This window comes from Schistocerca americana, chromosome 2 (assembly GCF_021461395.2).
Source record: "Schistocerca americana isolate TAMUIC-IGC-003095 chromosome 2, iqSchAmer2.1, whole genome shotgun sequence".
NCBI lineage: Eukaryota > Metazoa > Arthropoda > Insecta > Orthoptera > Acrididae > Schistocerca > Schistocerca americana.
The window spans coordinates 190,642,240-190,665,054 of NC_060120.1; the positions used below are offsets into that span (position 1 = coordinate 190,642,240).

The 22,815-nt window shown below is 43.9% G+C and overlaps 1 protein-coding gene across 1 annotated transcript in view; it reads right to left on the bottom strand.

Annotated features, from left to right (window-relative positions):
* Positions 1 to 22,815, bottom strand: part of LOC124593865 (TGF-beta-activated kinase 1 and MAP3K7-binding protein 3) — a 488,317-nt gene that overhangs the window by 278,769 nt on the left and 186,733 nt on the right. The gene's annotated exons all lie outside the window — the stretch shown is intronic.

Sequence of the window (22,815 nt, forward strand, 5' to 3'; positions counted from 1 at the left end):
ATTGTATTCGAAAATTGTCGATGTGTACTGTGAAACAGACGGGTGTTGTAGTAAACATTAAGAAAACAATACAGATTTATCATACAGCGCTAGAAAAGCTTACCTCGACAAAAACCTGAGGAATAACGCAAAACAAAAAGTACATCAAACATCGCTTCGATAGTTCGTCAAACTTACGTAAAACATGTATGTGTTATTCATTAACAACGTTTGCATTTACCAGTAATAACAGGAAACTCTTGGCTTCTATCATGGGGCAGAACGTTCTGTTAAGTACAAAATAACAACAATAATTATATATTTTTTACATTTGTGTATGTAATCCGTACTTGCATAAAAATAATTGCTTTTGTTACACAAATGCGCAGATGTTATGCGATCAACTAATTTTTATTACTTATAAAACGCAATTTATACTCTGGAAGGATTTAAAATAGACAACAGACTAACACTGAATGATGAGCGGTTTTAATTATGTGCAAAAAAAGGGGGAAAAAAGCAAAGAGAAGTCGTGGGCTCTCAGTTTCCATTTATGTTTCATTCCCTAGAAGTGCTACAAATACTGTCGGTGATCCTACCATTTATTACGTGATTTATGCAGCGCATCTTTACGTATACCTCAAGTGCCATAAGAAAAGCATTACGTATGTCAGAAACATCTAGCAGTTTTTCTTTTAAGTGGAGAATCGAATCTTTTTTTCTGAACGCTTTTAATGTAACTAAATTCATTTTAATATAAATGCTCAAAATAAAACAATTTTACTATGGACAAAAATACGTATCGTTTAATTATTTACGCTATACTGTTACCAGCCACATTTATATTTATTTTGTGTTTAACTTAACATAAAGCTAAGCGTTTCGAACATGTTCTGTTTACCTTCACGCATCTACAGATGCAGACATGTATGCTATTTAATGATAAAATGCCAGTAAATCTAAAGTAACACAGAAATCCTTTTACCTACAGCTTTGTGCTGTGGACAACCTTATCCTACATGCACTGTTACGAATTTCGATGTTTCGTTCTCCTTGCCTACCAAAAGATAGCAAATTTTAAAGACTTCTCTTCGCCTACGCCTATGCATTTCTAATTTCTCTGAAACATACATAAAACACTATACGAAATATGTCCGTCAGAAACAGGAGATAGCCAGCTATCTAAAGCTCCTTCATTTCCTTTCCCACCTGGTGAAGCTCCAAATTACGTCTTAATGGGAATGATATGTCTGTCTCCAGAAAAAGCGCTCCGCGGCCAGCACTATGACACCTGGACCACTGAAGAGGAGGGGGGAAAAAAATGTCAGCTGCTTCGCAACATATTATAACCTCCAACTTATAAGTTTAGTCTGGCTTCCAGACTAGACGATATTGCGTATCATACGCGTTTGATGGTCAGCGGAGATGGAAAACAGTTTCGCACTTAAATTTACAACCGCTCTCGGTTCAGAAAATAGCATGCACTTCGTTTAAACGTCTCATTTACTAACTCGTTCTCCACAGCCAACATACAGTAAGCTAACTGATTTAGGGCCAAGATATTCAGCATGCTGTGCAATAAGTTGATTATACACGAATAAGCCAAAACGTTATGACCACTCGCCAACGCTTGGCTGAATGCCTCCTGTTGGTTTTGCGGGAAAGTGACACAACAAAGAAAGTATGTAAAGGGAGAAGAGACTAGAGAGGGATTATTCTGGAAACCACAAATGCGGAAATTCACCGACAAAAGCGAGTTTGACTACTGTAGTAACCATCTATGGAAAGTGGTTGACGGACGGTGGAATCACGAGTACGTGGCAAGCTGTTACATCCACACCTAATTACAGAACGTGGTCGGAAGCTCGCCCGCTCTGTAAAACAGCATAGGCGGCGATATGGGCTCTGAGCACTATGGGACTTAACATCTATGGTCATCAGTCCCCTAGAACTTAGAACTACTTAAACCTAACTAACCTAAGGACATCACACAACACCCAGTCATCACGAGGCAGAGAAAATCCGTGACCCCGCCGGGAATCGAACCCGGGAACCCGGGCGTGGGAAGCGAGAACGCTACCGCACGACCACGAGCTGCGGACGGCGATATGGGGCAGATCTGATGTTTCGCAGCGCACGTTATTAAACGAGGGGCTCCGCAGCAGACGACCCCTTTTTGGTTCCATGTCGATCCAACGAAATCGTCAATTACGGCTGCAGTGGGCACGGGATCATCGAGTCTGGACGTGGACCAATGAAAAAATGTCGTTTCTCGGATGAATTTAATTTCCTGTTACATCGAGTTGCAGGTCGTGACCGTATACGCAATCATGCAGGTGAATGGCCGCCCAAAACATGAACCGCGCCAGGATGAAGGCCAACAAGGGTGTTATTGTTTTATGGAGGGCATTCAGTGGGTTTCCATGGGACCTGTGATAGTAATCGAAGGCACCATGACAGCTGTGGATTGGTGAACATTATTGAGGATCATTTTCATGCTTGATGTCTTCTCCGACAGCGATGGAACCTTGCAGCGCAATATCTGTCCCTGTCACAAGGCCAGAAACGTGCATCAGTAGTGTGAGAAGTGTGATACAGAATTCACACTGATGTTTCAGCCATCGAATTCCCCTGATATGAATCCAATGAAACACATGTGGGACGCTATCGGGAGCCAGCTCCGTGCCCACAAACAACCGGCCCGTACTTTATGGGGACAACAAGACCTGTGCGCAGACAACTGGTGCCAAATACCTCCGAAAACTTCCCAAAGACTTATCGAATCCATTACACGCAGAATCACTTTTGTATTGCGTTCCAAAAATGGGCCACCATGCTATTAAGCGGGTGGTCACAATTCGGCTCGCCAGTATATACAAAGATTTCTGGAAAGGCAAAGAATGGAAAATCCAGGATGAAATGTAACAATATTATGAGAAGGAAAGTCGCTACTCACCATACAGTGGAGATGCTGGGTCGCACATAGGCACAACAAAAAGACTCTCACAATTAATGCTTTCGCCCATTAAGGCCTTCGTCAACAATAGACACACACACACACACACACACACACACACACTCACTCACTCACGCAAACGTAACTCACACACATGACTCGTGTCGTCGACACGAGTTGTGTGTGTGTGTGTGTGTGTGTGTGTGTGTTGACGAAGGTTTTAATGGCCGAAAGCTTTAATTGTGAGAGTCTTTTTGTTGTGCCTATGTGCGACCCAGCATCTCCGCTATATGATGAGCAGCAACTTTCCTTCCTGTGCGGCTGATCCCGGCGGAGGTTCGAGCTCTCTCCCTCGGGCATGGGTGTGTGTGTTTGTCCTTAGGATAATTTAGGTTAGGTTGTGTGTAAGCTTACGGACTGATGACCTTAGCAGTTAAGTCCCATAAGATTTCACACACATTTTTGAACTTTCCTTCGGATAATATTGATTTCTGGAAAGTGTTCGACATTGTACCGGCAGACGATTAAAAATGGTCCGATATTACGAAATAGACTCTCAAATACGTGAATGACTTCACGATTTTTTTGATGAACAGGCTCCAGTAAGTTGTCCTGGGTAGCGAGTGTTCATCGGAGACAAAAGTAACGTCACGAGTGTCACATGGAAGTGCGATAGGACCTCATGTTCTCTATTTAACGTTCACTTAAGCGCAATAAGGGAACCACACCCCAACCACGCAAAACTGGTTAGTTAGGTTTAAGTAATTCTAAGTTCTAGGGGACTGATGATCTCATAAGTTAAGTCCCATAGTGCTCAGAGCCATTTTGTCCCGGTTGAAGATATCAAAATGCATACCATTATCATCGAATTAAGTTTCTCATAGTTCGGTATCAGGTACCGCAATTACATGTATCTTGCCAACTGAAATAAAAATAAACTAAGGAAATACTGAGCTTTTTAGAATCCACGGAGCGCGCCTGCAATCACTGTCTCGCAGAAAATAACTCAATTCTGTACTACTTTCGTCTACATTATCGATAAATACTCAAATCTATTGGCGTTAGTTTCAATCGAGTACTGACATCGACGTGGGAACACAGTGCCACAATACGGTAGAACAAACCGTATTACACAGGTCATTTTCCACCGCTGTACGTGATGCTATTTAGATGCACACTCTCTCGATTGTGGAGAAAGCTCAGGTTTGTGTTACCCCTTGGGTACCAAAGCGCAAGAGAGAAACAAAACACACGAGATCGTAAACATCAATTTAAAAGAAACAACGAAAGAGATAAATAAATAAACAAGCTGACACTTGCAGAAACTAGCAGTTGACAGCAGAGATCAAGCAGCTCTGTGAAAGGAAACAACAGAATATCAACGACAGCAAAAGGAAGATTTCTGCCATAAACAAACAACGAAAATTTATCGTACTATTATCATGGAGCCAGCAGTTGCGCAAAAACGTATGTAACTGCAAGTAAAGAACTGTTCTACATCTGGTTATTCTAGGAGCAACAAGCCGGTACGGTAACAGCTTTAAATTTAGATGATTGGACGTACAAAAAAACAAAAACAAAATTCTGACTCTCTCAGCCGGCCAGGATGGCCGTGCGTTTCTAGGCGCTACAGTCTGGAACCGCGCGACCGCTACGGTCGCAGGTTCGAATCCTGCCTCGGGCATGGATGTGTGTGATGTCCTTAGGTTAGTTAGGTTTAAGTAGTTCTAAGTTCTAGGGGACTGATGACCTCAGAAGTTAAGTTCAAATGGTTCAAACGGCTCTGAGCACTATGGGACTTAACATCTATGGTCATCAGTCCCCTAGAACTTAGAACTGCTTAAACCTAACTAACCTAAGTACATCACACACATCCATGCCCGAGGCAGGATTCGAACCTGCGACCGTAGCAGTCGCGCGGTTCCGGACTGAGCGCCTAGAACCGCTAGACCAAGAAGTTAAGTCCCATAATGCTCAGAGCCATTTGAACCATTTTGAGTTTCTCAGGCGACTTCGTGCTATTCTTCAGAATTCTTTAGAATAATGATACGATGTGCATCTGCTTGATTAGTTGGGAAAATTAGAAAGAATTTTCTACGTTGAAGAGTTAAACAACTAGTTTTTAATGTAAGCAGTACACCAAGCGAGTGCTCAAAATAGCTACCACGGCTGTACAGAGTAAATGACGTAAAATACTCTTTAGGTTGTGCTCCATTACTTTGCTAAAATACATTTTCATGCGTATCATCAAAAAGCTGCTGTAAAACTGCATTTTGCTGCAGCTAGCTTGACTACGTCACCATCTGGCGACTTTAACACGTTAACTGCCACGACGTCACAGGCGGTCACAGCAGAGCCTCACGCTTCACGCCGAGACCAGGTAGTGGAAGAGCCATCACTATGCGTGCGGCAGTCAACGAGTTAAACGAAATACTTGAAACTATTGCAGCACAATACAATTTCATAGTAGTTTTTTAGTGGTACATATAAAAATGTAAACTATTTAATTTTGCTTCTGTAAGTATAATCGCATGCATGTATTGCACCTCAACAACACCTTAACAACATTATGGTGAATGCCGCAAAGGAATGTGTAGAGAAATCTTCGAAAAATTATAAATGTAAAATACAATTATGTTTATGGGTGATGAGAGTGTTGTGTTGGCAATATGCAGTTTGGGAGTACATGAATGTAAAAAGGTATCCAGTGTAGCGAAGTGTGATGGCAATAACCAATGTTTCACTCTTAAAGATGAATCTGCTGTTGACAAAGCTACAGAACGGACATACCTTTCGATATAATACTGGCGTGCTAAAAAGCTAATGAGTGATGTTGCAATTTGCCGGGAAATCATTACACAACTCCTTCGATATGGACGGCCGATATTTGGTTACATGCATTGGAATGTACCCGCAATACAATTAGTGTTGGGTGGCTAATGTGTATCGTGTAATTGGAACAGTCAGCCAGCTTGGATAATCAGATCCACTAAAGAAGTGTCTTCTAAGGCGCTTGTTCGCCCGATTCTTGAGTATGGTTCATCTGTCAGGAAGCGCTATCAGGTAGGACTGATAGAGGAGATAGAGAAGATCCAACGAAGAGCGCTGCGTTTCGTCACGGGATCGTTTAGCTAGCGAGAGAGCATTACGGAGAATCTAAACAAACTCCACTGGCAGACGTTGCAAGAGACGCGTTGTGCGTCATGGAGAGATTTCCTATTCAAGAGGAGTCGGACAACATATACCTTCCCACCACATACATTTCGCGTATTGACCACGAAGAGGAAATTCGAGAAATTAGAGCCAATACAGAGGCTTACCGAGAATCATTCTTGCCACGCACTATTCGCTAGTGGAACAGGGTTAGTGGGATCAGATAGTAGTACCGAAAGTACCCTCCGCCAGACACCATTAGGTGGCATGCAGAGTATGACGTAGATGTAGATAAGTACTTTGCGTTCTAACAAATGAACACGCTACCGTATTTACCGTATAAGAATGATGTTCAGACTATGTGGTGCAGGATTTGCGTTGTTAGTGTCACGACTTGCCGTTAGGCGCCAGTGCTGGTACGGCGACGTAGGGGTGAAATACAAGGATCAGTCCGCACTAGTTTCAGACTGCTAACAGGTGTCTGGACAAGGTGAGCAGGGTCTTACTCGTAAAGCTGCTTCATCAAAACAACAGTAACAGTGTCGCTGCGCTTCGCGAGTCTCGACGCGTTAAAGGAATACTGAGAGGTCCTCTTCCCGCACAGGGGTTGAAGAATATTGGAAGGTCGAATTAAATAACGATGTGGGACTTTGTCCTGGAAAAGGCCAGTTTGTGCCACAAATTGTTGAAGAAGTTACTGTTCAAAAAATGGTTCAAATGGCTCTGAGCACTATGGGACTTAATTCCTAAGGTCATCAGTCCCCTAGAACTTAGAACTACTTAAACCTAACTAACCTAAGGACATCACACACATCCATGCCCGAGGCAGGATTCGAACCTGCGACCGTAGCGGTCGCGCGGATCCAGACTGTAGTGCCTAGAACCACACGGCCACTCCGGCCGGCGAAGTTACTGTTGCCAAGACTAAGAATGCTGGACACAACATGCGATCTTCAAGCAATGCACGAGCTGTGTCACACGAGCTGAACATACCGTGGCCCACCGTTATTTCGGGCAGCATTAGAGAATCTCTAGTGCTGTTTCAGGGTGTCGTGGATACAGACGGTCGTCGCGTCGAGCAACGTTTGTAAGCTGGAAGGTACACATGGTACGCAATTAACAAATGTTACCGTCTCATATGGAAATTAAGACGCGTTTCAAGCAATGTTTGATTCGTTATTTCTCATCCGCATATCCTTAAAAATGTTACCACTGAGTTTCACTGTGCTACGATCATTCGTTTGTTGTGGGGGTTCTCTCAAGTAGCGAAAGTTTATTACACTACTGGCCATTAAAATTTTACACCAAGAAGAAATGCAGATGATAAACGGGTATTCATTGGACAAATATATTATACTAGAACTGACATGTGATTACATTTTCACGCAATTTGGGTGCATAGATCCAGAGAAATCAGTACCCAGAACAACCACCTCTGGCCGTAATAACGGCCTTGATACGCCTGGGCATTGAGTCAAACAGAGCTTGGATGGCGTGTACAGGTACAGCTGCCCATGCAGCTTCAACATAATACCACAGTTCATCAAGAGTAGTGACTGGCGTATTGTGACGAGCCAGTTGCTCGGCCACCATTGACCAGACGTTTTCAATTGGTGAAAGATCTGGAGAATGTGCTGGCCAGGGCAGCAGTCTAACATTTCCTGTATCCAGAAAGGCCCGTACAGGACCTGCAACATACGGTCGTGCATTATCCTGCTGAAATGTAGGGTTTCGCAGGGATCAAATGAAGGGTAGAGCCACAGGTCGTAACACATCTGAAATGTAACATCCACTATTCAAAGTACCGTCAATGCGAACAAGAGGCGACCGAGACGTGTAACCAATGGCACCCCATACCATCACGCCGCGTGATACACCAGTATGGCGATGACGAATACACGCTTCCAATGTGCGTTCACCGCGATGTCGCCAAACACAGATGCGACCATAGTGATGCTGTAAACAGAACCTGGATTCATCCGAAAAAATGACGTTTTGCCATTCGTGCACCCAGGTTCGTCGTTAAGTACACCATCGCAGGCGCTCCTGTCTGTGATGCAGCGTCAAGCGTAATCGCAGCCACGGTCTCCGAGCTGATAGTCCATGCTGCTGCAAACGTCGTCGAACTGCTCGTGCAGATGGTTGTTGTCTTGCAAACGTCCCCATCTGTTGACTCAGCGATCGAGACGTGGCTGCACGATCCGTTACAGCCATGCGGATAAGATGCTTGTCATCTCGACTGCTAGTGTAGTAATACGAGGCCGTTGGGATCCAGCACGGCGTTTCGTATTACCCTCCTGAACCCACCGATTCCATATTCTGCTAACAGTCATTGGACCTCGCCCAACGCGAGCAGCAATGTCGCGATATGATAAACCGCAATCGTGATAGGCTACAATCCGACCTTTATCAAAGTCGGAAACGTGATGGTACGCATTCCTCCTCCTTACACGAGGCATCACAACAACGTTTCACCAGGCAACGCCGGTCAACTGCTGTTTGTGTATGAGAAATCGGTTGGAAACTTTCCTCATGTCAGCACGTTGTAGGTGTCGCCACCGGTGCCAACCAATTGTGAATGCTCTGAAAAGCTAATCACTTGCATATCACATCATCTTCTTCCTGTCGGTTTAATTTCGCGTCTGTGGCACGTCAGCTTCGTGGTGTAGCAATTTTAATAGCCAGTAGTGTATAACCACCTTGTATTTATGGCTAAGAAACACATTCTTACGAGTAAATACATGAAGAGAGAAACACTTAAGTACTTCGCAATATCGTTTACGAAGAGGAAGCTCGCCTACGCATGTAAAAGCTAAACAGTGGGGAAGCTACAAAGACCTGACTGGAGGCAACAGAAATGAAGAAGTGGCGAAAAATGACTATATATTGGATAGAAAGAAACACAAATCTAGAATTATTATGGAAAATAAAAGGGGGAAACAAGTCTTCTTCTCCTTCTTCTTCTTCTTAGTGTGCCTGTCCGCTTCGGAAGCTGGCGATCACCAGGGCTATTCTGTCTTAAAACAGTTCTTCAGAGCTAATATTAAACCAAGATCTAAGGTTGTCGAGCCAGGAAATTCTTCTTCGTCCCGGAGGTCTCTTTCCCTCGATTTTTCCTTGCAGTATACGTTGAAGCAGCTCATATCTTTTTTGATTCCTCATGAAGTGAAGTGGCCAAGGTATTGTAGTTTGCGACACTTGATGATGTTGATCAGCTCTGGGCTTCTGTCAACTGGACGTAGAACCTCGACGTCTGTCACTTTTTGAGTCCATGATGTTCTCAACATTCTTTTGTATAGCCAGAGTTCAAGGCTTGGAGTCTGGCAGTGGTTGCCTTTGTGAGGGTCCATGCTTCCACACCATACATGACAACTGAGAACATACAGCACCTGGAGAGCGGCATTTTTGTGTTCATGGTAAGATCGTGACTCATTAAGGCTGAGCTAATCGAGTTGAAAACATTCCTCGCCTTTCCGATGCGACACTTATCTCCTGCGAGTTGTCCCACGCTTCGTTAATGATGGTGCCCAGATACGGGTACCGTGAAACTCGCTCTACGCTTGTGCCATTGATGTACAGATTCACACCAAGAATGTTCTTCCTGCTGATGATCATAAATTTTGTTTTGTTTGTGCTGATGTCCAAGCCGTATTTCTTGCTTGTCTCAGAAATTTTGTTTATCAGCTTCTGCAGCCCTTCCATTGTATCCGCAAACACCATGGTGTCACCTGCATAACGAAAATCGTTGAGGTTAAAGAGTATCGGTGATATTATACAGCCCTGCCTGACGCCACGTCGTATTCTCGCTTGTTCTGATTGGTCTTGATCTATTCTCATGACTGCAGATTGGTTCCAGTATAAATTGGCTATTATTCTTAGATCTTTCTCATCAATTCCTGTTTCATTTAGTAGGTCTATCTTTTGTTCATGCTTCACACGATCAAATGCCTTCTGATAATCAATGAGGCAAGCAAATACATCACAAATGATGTCCCTACATCTTTGGAACAATACTTGTACACTAAATACTGCATCTCTTGTGCCAACTGCATGTAGAAAAGAAACCCGAACTGGTTGGGCGCTATTTGGTCTTCACAAATATTGTATATCCGCTTGTGGGTTACTTTAAGAAATAGTTTTATACTTTGGCATTCGGTTTCTTAGGTAGAGCAATGAACTCTGATGTGAGCCATTTTGGAGGGATTTTGCCCGATGGTTGAATATTTCTGTGATCATTTTTACTTTTTCTTTATTGAGTAGTTTGAGGAATTCTGCGTGTAAGCCATCTGGTCCAGCTGCTTTCCCTTCCTTCATTTGATGTATGGTCGTTTCCACTTCACTTACTAGGATATCTGGTCCCTCTGTGTCTAATATCTCTGGTTCTTGCCTTCTCTGGTCATCTTTGAAAAATTGTTCTAGATATTTCTCCCATGCTCTCTTTTATTCTTCCTTACTGATTATGAGGTTGCCACTGTCATCTACTAGCTTCCCAATGTTCGATTTTCAATAATTTCCTGTTGCCTCTCTGACCTTCCGATGCACGTTAAAATCATCATACCTACTCTGATAAAGTTCAATTTCTGCACATAATTCAGTTTTTTCCTTCTCTTTGGCTTCTCTGATTTTCTTTCTGATTGTATTCTGTATAGTGCTGTATTCCACCAAATTACCTTATTTCTTCTTCCGTTCTTCCATGAAGTCCAGAATCTCACTTGTCACCAAAGTTTTCTTCTAATCTACTGATTATGAGGTTGCCACTGTCGTCTACTAGCTTCCCAATGTTTGATTTTCAATAATTTCCTGTAGCCTCTCTGACCTTCCGATGCACGTTAAAATCATCATACCTACTCTGATAAAGTTCAATTCCTGCACATAATTCAGTTTTTTCCTTCTCTTTGGCTTCTCTGATTTTCTTTCTGATTGTATTCTGTATAGCGCTGTATTCCACCAAATTACCTTTTTTCTTCTTCCGTTCTTCCATGAAGTCCAGAATCTCATGTGTCACCAAAGTTTTCTTCTTTCTAAGGTCCGGTCTCAAATACTTTTCTTTGACTCCTTGTACCGCTTCTTGTAAGAGTGTGAGTTTTTCATGGGTGTCATCCCCACTGTCTCTCCATTTGTTGTTTAGGACTGTCTTGACTGTCTGCTGTAGGGTAGTATCTTTCAACTTTCTCAGGTCGTATTTTCGTAATTTTTGGAGACAACATGTTTCATTCTGATTTTGAAATTTCCTACGAGTGAGATATGGTCTGATTGTATGTCTGCTCCCGGATACGTTCTGACATCTGTACAACTACTTCTGTAATCTAGTAAGAGAAATAAAAACAAGGAAAATGTTTATAGAACACAACTTTAGACAGAACGCCTTTCGCATAAATGTTTTCGAAGGTAATAAAACAATAAGACGCCGGAGATAAAATATACTTTCACGTTGTAAACACTAAACTAAACTGGAAAAATTATGGGACAAGCAAGTACCAAACCCCTGATTACAATGGCTGCTTCGATCACGTGTAGACTTTACGAATAAATGAATGGTCATGTTTAGTTTTCGAAGTTTCTTTAAGCGTAGCACGCAGCTTTCACCTCCATACCTATTTGTGACTGGGTATGTGATTAACAATCGGTTTTTACTTCGTGAACAGACTGTCAAACCTTTAGGCTCAAAATTATGCAGATGGTAAGAAGATGCTAAGCAGAGTACTTTGAGATGAGAAATTAATATCTGGAGCTCATACCAACTGTTCAAAGTGAGTCTATGGCGTAAGTTACAAGGCGTACAAAATCAGATATGCAAGTTGTCCGTTGCACAACTAGACAGACAGATACACTTTACCAACCGGTTGCTCTTCAGTTTATACTCGTGCTCCATGCACCAATGACTTGATGTTACTCCGCACGACAAATTCGGCGTGGACACATTACAAACGACTGTGTATTGGTAATCAAGACTGCCCAACCAATGTCGGAAATACGCTTCACACCGTTTGTCATTCAAGAGTTCGTACCGCCTGCAATATTAACATACGACCACGGACCCAAATTAGTTGAGGGACCTATATTATAGAAATAATTTTGACCGTAAAGATTTAGGAAACCCTGTGTTTTTAAAAGTGGAGTATTATAAGGACAGAAAGGCAAGCATCTGTATATTTAGAGAAAGCATTTCATTACGTTGACTGGAATGCATTATTTGAAATTCTGAAAAAAATGTTCAAATGCGTGTGAAATCTTATGGGACTTAACTGCTAAGGTCATCAGTCCCTAAGCTTACACACTACTTAGCCTAAATTATCCTAAGGACAAACACACACACCCATGCCCGAGGGAGGACTCGAACCTCCACCGGGACCAGTCGCACAGTCCATGACTGCAGCGCCTGAGACCGCTCGGCTAATCCCGCGCGGCGAAATTCTGAAAGCAACAGGGATAGTTACAGGGAAAGAAAGGATATCAATAACATGTACAGAAATCAGACGGCAGTTACATGAGTTGGACATGAAAGGGAGTGAGACAGAGTTGTAGCCTGTCTCCAATGCTATTAAATTTGTACAATGAGCAAGCTGTGAATGAAATCGAAGAGCAATTGAGAAAACAAATTAAAGAGTAGGGAGAACAAATGAAAACACTGGCGTTTGTCGATGACGTCCTAACTCTGTCAGAGACGGCAAATGACTTGGTAGAACAGATGAGTGAATGAGCAGGTTTTTGAAAAGAGGTTATAAAATGAATATCAACAAAAGTAAAACAAGGGTAATGGTATGTACAAAACAAAGCAAAAGCAAAGTTCCACCGCTCTGACCGCAGACGATACCATAGGTACCGACCGACTGCCGTGTCGTCCTCGGCCAATAGTGTCATTTGGAAGCGGTATGGAGGGACATGGGGTCAGCACACCGCTCTCTCAGATCTTGGAACCGCTACTTCTCATTCAGGTAGCTCCTCAATAGGCATCACGAGGCGTAGTGGATCACATTCCAGTCCTATTATCAGTGAAAAATCCCCCGGGAATTGAACCAAGGTCCTCCGCGTGGCACTCATTTACGTAGACTATGCAGCTATGGATGCGGACGTAATGGTAGGTAGGCGAATTAAATCAGGTTATGCTGAGGAAATTAGATTAGGAAATGAGACACTACAAGTACGTAGATGAGTTTTGCAATTTCGACACAAAAATCTCTCACGGTGGCCGAAGTAGAGAGGATATAAAATGTAGACTGGCAATGGCAAGAAAAGCGTTTCTAAAGAAGAGAAATTTGTAAACATGGAAAACAAATTTAAAGGTTACGAAGTTTTTCTAGAGGTATTCTATGGGGTGTAGCTTTGTGCGGTGTGAAAGGTGGATAATAAATATTGGGTTGCCGCATAAGTCCGTATCGTTGTTCCATAAGTTTAATAAACACAGCAGATACACATTCCAGAGACTTTAGTCATCATACATTCTCCTTCACTATTTCTAACAGCCTGCCAACGCTGGGGTAGCTGTTTGATTCCGAGACTGTAGAAATTACGTGGTTTTGAGGCGAAGATCTCGTCGAGACACGTCCGGAGCGCATTTTTATCTGGAAAGGAAGTGCCTTGAAGCTTGTTCGGCAGAGCGCGAAAAAGGTGAAAATTTGAGGGCGTAATATCAGGTGAATAAGGTGAGTGCGGAATGAATTTCCAACCCAACTCCAGTATAGTGCTTTTTGTCAGTCTAGCAGGATGCGTGCAGGCGTTATCGTGGAGCGGAGTAGCATCACTTTACGTTGTCTTCCTGGTCGTTGTTCTCAGATTGTGCCTGCAAGACGTCACCGTTGTTGACAATAAATGTCAGCAGTGATGGTTACACCTCGGGGAAACAATTCGTAGTACACCACACAGATGCTGTTCTAGCACATCCATAACGTTATCTTTTGTGCATGCGCGCAGATCTTCGTACAGGGAGTTGCTGCTTTGCCTGGGCTCAACCATTCCTTTCTTTTCCTTACGTTAGCATAAACACACATATAGCAAAAATACACATATAGTAACCCGCCGATTTTTTGTGATTTTGGATTAGAGCATGCGATAACCATATACCCGATTTCTGAACCTTCCCCATTGCGTGCAAATGTCACACGATGATAGAATGATCACAGTTCATCACATCTGCCGGTTCTCCAGTACACTGATGTGGATCATTGTGGATTAATGCGTTTAAACGATCTTCATCAAACCCCAAATTTCTTCCTGAACAATGGAAAGTCCCTAATGTCAAAATGATCCTCATTAAAATGATAAAACCATTTCATTGTCGTGCTCTGTCCAATGGGATTATCCATAAATACGGTACATATGTTTCTGGCTGTCTCCGCTATTTTCAGCCCTCTACTGAACCCAAAATGAAGAATATGTAGGAAATGTTCCGATTTCTCCACTTGGTACTTCATTTTCTAATGTCCACTATCTCCAAATGACAAAAAGACAATATGTAAACTCAAACAGCAACAGTGAATTACAAATAAATATGGCAATCGATAAATAAGCCCTTAGCAACCACAATACCAACAAGCAAAACAAAAACGCTACGAAATTATGCACCACCTCAATAGTTCACATTTGAAAAAAATAGAAGCTTTTGAAATGTGGTGCAACAGACGAATGCTGAGGACTGGACTGGTAGACTGAATAACTAATGAAGGGATAATGAATCGAAATGGGGACAAAAGAAGTGAAACAACCTCATTACAAAAATCAATCACATGATAGGACACATCTTTAGGTGTCATGGAATCGTCAATTTGGTATTGGAAGGAAGTGTGTACGGTAAAAATAAAGAGGGGGACTCGAATACAGTAAGTAGGTCAAGCTGCAATAGTTATGTAGCGATGAAGATACTAGCAGCGGCTAGACTAGCGTGGAGAACTGCATTAAACCCGTCTTCGGATTGATGACCGAAACAACAACTACTTAAGTTCTCTCTGAAAGAATCTTACAGGTATGAAATCTAGATCACACGTATCCCTCCACCAAAACAAACGGGTAAGATTCTCGCGTCTCGCATTTCAGAAAGAGAAAAATGCGCGTACGAGAAACAACTACGGATACAAACGGTCGTGAGAGTTAACAGTCTTAATTAATAGCACGAGAAAACACGGTTCCTTCGCATATATATCAGCACGACTTGATTCATGAGCCGCGTACAGGTCGGTGCTCATAATGTGGTATCGCGACAGGTATTTTGCACGCATTTGCCACGCCGCGACAAGTTTCGAAAACAAGCGAGCATCTCGGCGGTGCAGGCCGGCCCGTCTTGCCGCCAAATGCACGGCAGAAATTAGAACCGCCTGGCAGCTGCCAGAAGTGGAGAGATTGCAGCATCCACGCAGTGCTCCGTCGTGCGCGCCACAACTTCTGCCTAGATCAGATGCCGTGCACCGGAGACAGTTTCACTTCTCACCTGCTTTGTTACAAAAATAAGCCGTGCATTACCCGCAACCTTCAGCTGTCTGCCAGAGAGGGAGCCACGAGGGGAGGGGAGGGGAGAGGAGGGGAAAGAAGAAGCGAACTGGCTATGTATGGAGGGGGAGGGGTGAATAGTACAAGAGCGGAGATGAGAAAGGTAAACAATGAAAACGGCTGCTCGAGACGCTGGCCGCAGGGTAGAAGGACAGAACAATAACAAGGCGACGCACGAGAAAATGTAATCGTAACGGCGCGAAAATAGGCAACGAGAGTGGAAGGTGGAAGGGGCTGGACAGAAGAAGAGCTGAGAGAGGAAGCGAAGTAAACAATGAACGCACAAGTGTGATGCGCACTTCACCGCAAGGACAGCTACAGAAGAGAGGAGCGCGAAATGTGATCGTAACGAAATAAACATGTAGCACCCGACCAGAGCGGAGCTTTAAAACACGATACGGGGAGTCTCTTGTGACTACAATTCGTTCCGCTCAAGTGCATTCTGTGTGGTGAATACTTTGAAATTGCTCGACTCAAGGACAATGGTTCTGCGTAATTTACAGCCTAAAAGCACTCTCTTTTGTAGAGAGCACTTCGTCTTGCGGTGTTCGTGGGCCTGCTAAGGGTACACCTGCTTTAAAGAGAGCTTGACATTGTAAAGGTCAGAGACACATAAATCGAAACGCTGACAGAAAGTGAGTGTCAAAAATTGTAGAAAAATGTCATTCTAAATTGAATAGAGAAGTTTTTTTGGGCGAAAATGAGGTTTCAAATTGATCATAAAACACCTCTTGGTGTTTGTAGCACCAGATGGTACTGTCACGTAATAATACTTTGGATTATTGTTTTAGGAAATGCGAGTTTACTCTGCTTCTAAACTACATTCCACGAACTCGAACAATGTTCGAGGTTAGAACCACAACTGTATAAGTCATTGTGGGAGTTGTTTTAACTTCAGAAGATTCTGGAACAGCAAGAGCTGCTTACATGAGAAGTACAGTTCCTCGACAAGGTACCTGCGCAGTGTAGAATAACTAGGATTTCAGGAGTACAACATGTAAACCGTGACTTACGCGGTCGGCGGAAGAAAGTGCTAATCCTCAATTTACGAAGGACTAGTCTGATCACGGTATCTATAACTTTACAAATGTACCACGTAGGGTAAGTAGTTCGTTCAATTTGTACCACTAGAAAGTAGTCTACTTTATAAATTGTTCTGCTTAATGTATTTATGTTCTTCACTTTATATGTGACGAAAGATAACATGAAACAATACTAAATTATGCTTTAGGGGGGTTAGCACCTTTTACCCCGCCGACCCCTTCACAATTAGTCTCTATCGTGTATCTGAACAACAGCTACGATGACAGTTTCGATCACATGACAGCCATGGAACGATTAATTGCTTTGAGTGACGCTTTTCTCCACTGCGAGTAGCGTGTTACGTATTGTAACCCCAGCACTGGTGACAACACATCATTGTATGCCAACCACATCCTTATGACGATAGTAGTAATTATGATATTAATGAATTTTCATTATTCAACTATCGTAACTGCCACAACATCATTAACTATGCCTGATATGCTGCCACATGATGATCATTTTGACAGAAACTAGTAGTAATCACAGTGCTGTTCACTCACAAGCTTCTCGTGATTTACGTGACGAACTTGAAATAAATTTAAATTGCCACTTAACAGCCTAAATCTATCTGCCTTACAAAAATATGAACGAGTTCCGACCGTAAGATCACGATCAAGAGTATCACAGAGAACGGGAATAGATTTCAGTTTTCACGGCATTTTGTCTACCGTGACGTTGAATGCGCTGGAGTGACACAATTTCTTCTGTTTCTGAAGGATGGAGATGAGTTGATTAAAGTGATAACTAACTAGGTGAGCAGCCACTATCCAAAGAATAGCCGGTTCTATTACTGCCGCCGCCCGCTATGGCCGAGCGGTTCAAGGCGGTCTGGAACCGCGCGACCGCTACGGTCGCAGGTTCGAATCCTACCTCGGGCATGGATGTGTGTGACGTCCTTAGGTTAGTTCGGTTTAAGTAGTTCTAAGTTCTAGGGGACTGATGACCTCAGATGTTAAGTCCCATAGTGCTCAGAGCCATTTGAACCATTTTTTTCTATTACTGCCGGACACACCGATGTACGTTATAGTGGAGGAGGAATGTCCATCGTGTGCGTCCACTCATCTGTCATCGACTGACGGAGGCTGTGTTACAGTGAAGCCCGCCAGAAGACAGATCCTCCACGTCACAAGGTTAACGAGGTAAAGATTAAGAGCGAAGAAATAACGAGTTTAAACTCACTTACCAGGAAAAACTGTTACGTGGTGGAGTCTGCCGTTCTTCGTTGGTCCGTTAACCTGAAGTACTATGTGCAGCTGGAGAACTAATGCGCAGTATTAAAGGCTCCCGGTGGATACACGTAAAATACAAACCACGAATGGAAAAAAAAAAAATTTCAAGTCGGACTGCAGGTCCGTAAGACGAATTTCAATATCTCCTTCCTCTCGAGTGTCAATGGTTAACTTCAGGGGGAGGGGGAGGGGAGGCAGGTAGAGATGTCTTCATTTGGAAAATGCATCCGAGACCGACGTGAGCGGGACTACAGTGAACCATGTGTCGGCGTCCGTCCGCGCTGGGATGGCAGCGGGCAGTTGGGCCAGCGTGAGTACGGCGCGGGCGCCTAGCGTGCCGGGGCGTTTGGATCACTTTACACGGTCACAGTTAAGGCACTGACACTGCACTGGGAGACGAGACGCGCTACTGCCCGTAGCTCGCGCAGCGGCTGGTGGCCGACTGGGGCGCGCCGTGCCAAACCGAGCCGCTCACCGCCCACGCGCGGACTAGCCGAGCCGGCAGACTGGCAGCTCGGACGCCGGAGCTGCTGTAGCTGCCAGCCGCGCCGCCTGCCATTCACACCACACACACACACACACACACACACACACACCTGCGGGCCGCAACGCTGAAACTACTGCCCCGTGAATACTGGCACCATCTGTCAGAAGTACTGTACGCCACAGAGCCTACGCCGAGATGACAAAAGTCATGGAATAGTGACACGCACATATACAGATGCCGGTAGTATCGCGTGCACAAAGCATAAAAGGGCCGTCCATTGGCGGAGCTGTCATTTGCTCTCAGGAGATTCAGGTGAAAAGGTGTCCGGCGTGATTATGGTCGCGCGCGACGGGAATTAACAGACAACGAATGGGTAGTGGTAGTTCGAGCTAAACGTGTGGGACATTCCATTTCACAAATCGTTCGGGAATTCAACATTCCGAGATCCAGTATCAAATTGCATTACCTCTCACAACGGGCAACGCAGTTGCCGACTTTAACCCAGAGCAGTGGCGTTTCCGTAGAGTTGCAGTACTAACAGACAGGCAAAACGTGAAATAACAGCAAAAATCAATGTGGGAATAGCTAATAGCACGACATCGGCTGTAGGCCCCTCCCGGGCTCGCGACAATATCGGTCTGACCCTCGACGACTGGAAAACCGGGGCATGGTCAGGTAACTCCCGATTTCAGCTGGTGCGACCTGTTGGTAGGGTTCGAGTGTGTCCCCGACCCCACGAAGCCATGGACACACGTTGTCAACAAGGCACTGAGCAAGCTCCTGGTGGCTACAAAATGGTGTGGAATTGACTGCATCATCTGGCCCAACTGAACCGATGTTTGACTTGACATGGTTATGTTCGGCTACTTGGAGACCATTTGCAGCCTTTCATGTTCCCAAACGAAGATGGAATTTTTAAGGATGACGGTGCGCCATCTCACCGAGCCACCATCGTTTGTTATTGGTTTGAAGAACATACTGGACAATTCGAGTGAATTATTTGGCCACCCAGACCGCCCGACATGAATCCCATCGAACATTTATGGGACATAATTGAGAGGTCAGTTCGTGCACAAAATCCTCCACTGGCAACACTTTGGCAGTTACGGACGGTACAGAGGCAGCGTGGCTCAATATTTCTGCAAGGGACTTCCAACGACTTGTTGAGTCCGTGCGACGTCGAGATGCTGCACTACACCGGGCAAAAGGAGGTCCGACACGATGTTAGGAGGTATCCCGTGACTTTTGTCACCTCGGCGTATACAACGTGTTTCAGCAAGAATACTAAATGTTATTTTGTCCACTCTGGATCTCATTAACTCCGCGGCCGTAAATGATTGTTGGTGAATAACGCAACCAACCACAGACACTTTTAAAATGGTTTATTTCAATGCTATAACTGGTTATTGGCATTCATACCCATCTTAAGATGGCTAACGTTTCCAGTTACATTAATGTTTTCATTAAAAGCATGTCGTCAGCTCCAACGCCGCACAAGAATATTTGAACATTAGCGCCACTTTTTATGTTGTTTCGATGGTAAAAACATGATAATGTGCCTGCATTTATTTAGACAGAAAGTGAAACAGTTGTATACCTTTTTATACGTTCCAGTGGACAACGCTTTGTCTTGCTGTGGTTCTTACGCTTTTCCAGTACAACGTATAAGCTGTTGCAGTGCAGACAGCACACACATTCTAAATAAGCCACTGTGGCACGTAAAACACACTTCATAATATTCTTCAGTCAATTTGAACTTCAAATATGTGCTTTACATTCGATGGTTTTATTTATAAAGCGAAGAGCATCCACTACGCAAAGATTTTTGCATTAGGGGCAGAAAGTTGATGACTGAAACTTCGTGAAAAGTTCTCGTCCCAACGAGAAACACCTTCGTTTTACCGATTGCGAGCCAAACTCGGTGACACTCTCCCCCCTATTTCGCTATAGTACAAAACGAGTTGCCCTTCTGTGAATTTTTTCGATGACCTCCGTCAATCTTATCTGGTAACGATCCCATGCAGCATAGCAGTACTTTCGCAGAGTACGGACGAGCGTGGTGGGCCGTTAAATTTGCGAGATTTATCATTTGACCGAAGTTTAAAGTAATCCTTCAAGTACTGATGTGAATAACGCACTCACGTGAATGGCGCCACAGATTTTATTATTTAGGGCCACAATTACCACTTTTCGCATCATGGAGATATCTTGTCCAAATCACTTTGTAATTCGTATTTAGGCCGGCCGAAGTGGCCGTGCGGTTCTAGGCGCTGCAGTCTGGAACCGCGAGACCGCTCCGGTCGCAGGTTCGAATCCTGCCTCGGGCATGGATGTGTGTGATGTCCTTAGGTTAGTTAGGTTTAACTAGTTCTAAGTTCTAGGGGACTAATGACCTCAGAAGTTGAGTCCCATAGTGCTCAGAGCCATTTGAACCAATTCGTATCTATCTTCTGATGAGTTTAGTAGACTGTAAATGACGGCATCATCTGCAAACAATCTAAGAGGGCTCCTCACACTGTCTCCTAAATAATTTATAAAGGTTAGGTGCTCCGGCGTGAAGTCAAGCGCCGACACGCCAGGCGCGAACGTTAAGAGCAGCGAGGGCTGTGAGACGACGCCAGCCAACTGCACTCTGGCTGATTCCTCTCCAGGACAACGCCACGGCAGCGGCCCACTTCCATAGCGCCATCAAGAATAGGCACTTGTATAGCAGCAACTTAGGAACTGTATCACTTCACTAGTATAAGAATCGTTATACTGAAGAGGTTGCTTATTTTGTTTGTCGCCCTTTGCCTGCGACACATCTGTATTTCACAAAGTTAAGTATTGTAATCATTCCCTTCTATACTAAACTTCATTAATACGACTTGCTTGAATTGTTGTCTAGCGATCCGAGAAGCAGGTTTCCTAGGCACCCCGTATTTGGCGAGTGGGCAGGCTACAACACTAGGAACAGCAGAGCACCTCGAACACTTCCTTGGCGAACGCCAGATGCCACTTATGTTTCATTCGATGAGTTTTCGTCAGTTACTGTGAACTTTGAGCTTCCTGACAGGAAATTACGAACCCAGTCGCAAAACTGAGACAATACTCCATAGGCACCCAATCTGACTAAAAGCCACTTGTGAGGAACGGTATCAGAAGCCTTCTGGTAATCTAGAAATATGGAATCAATTTGAGATTCCCTGTCGATAGCACTCATTACTTTATGAGAGTAAAGAGCTAGTTGTGTTGCATACGAGTGACACTTTTCTGAATCCGTGCTGATAATGAGTCAATAGATGGTTTTCACAATGTTCGAACACAGTACATGTTCCAGAATCCTACAGTAAATCGGTGTCATTGATATGGGTCTGTAATTCAGCAGATTACTCCCAATCCGTTTCTTGTGTATTGATGTGATCTATGCAACTTTCCAGTCTTTAGGTATGGATCTTTCGTAGAGCGAGTGGTTGTATACGGTTGCTAAGTATGGAACTATTACTCGAATATCAGCACAGTCTGAAAGGAACCTAACTGGTATACAATCTGGACCGGAAGACTGGACCTTTAAGTGATTCGAGCTGCTTCGCTACACTGAGGATATTTACTTCTAAAGTTACTGATGTTCGGAGCTGTTCTTGATTCGAATTCTGGAATATTTACTTCGCCTTCTTTGCCGAAGGAATTTCGCTAAATCATATATAGTAACTCTACCTTAGCGTGACACTGTCATCGTTAAGATTACGATTGCTCTTGCTCTATGAAGGTATTGATTGTGTCTTGGACTGCATACTTGTCAGGATCAATAAAGTGAACTACAAATTATCCATTACTATAATAACAAAACATTGTTGGTTCAAAAAATGGCTCTGAGCACTATGGGACTCAACTGCTGAGGTCATTAGTCCCCTAGAACTTAGAACTAGTTAAACCTAACTAACCTAAGGACATCACAAACATCCATGCCCGAGGCAGGATTCGAACCTGCGACCGTAGCGGTCTTGCGGTTCCAGACTGCAGCGTCTTTAACCGCACGGCCACTTCGGCCGGCAAACATTGTTGTCTTCCAATCAACAATGTGTTTTACTGCGAGCGTGTGGGCAGCACGGATAGTACCAGAGAGTAAGGCGCGAACAGAGGAAAGTGCTCCTGTGGCTATTGGGGCTTTAGGCAGCACTTCAGTAGAGGCATGACGTATGTTTGGTGCTGGGAATACACCCAATTGACATTAACTATTAAGTACGGTACTGCAACGTATTGGCTGAAAAAGGGCAGCTCAGACACAGTCAGAGACCTCTAAGGTGAGGAAATACAGATCTTCAGGGAGCTCAAAACCTGGAGAGTGAATTCATGGCAAAGAGATTGGGACAACTGCGAAGAGGCCCTTAGGTTATATTCATTCTTCCCCATCATCAGAGAGCGACTATAAATGAAATGTGTTAATCCAAGGCGAGGTACAGTTC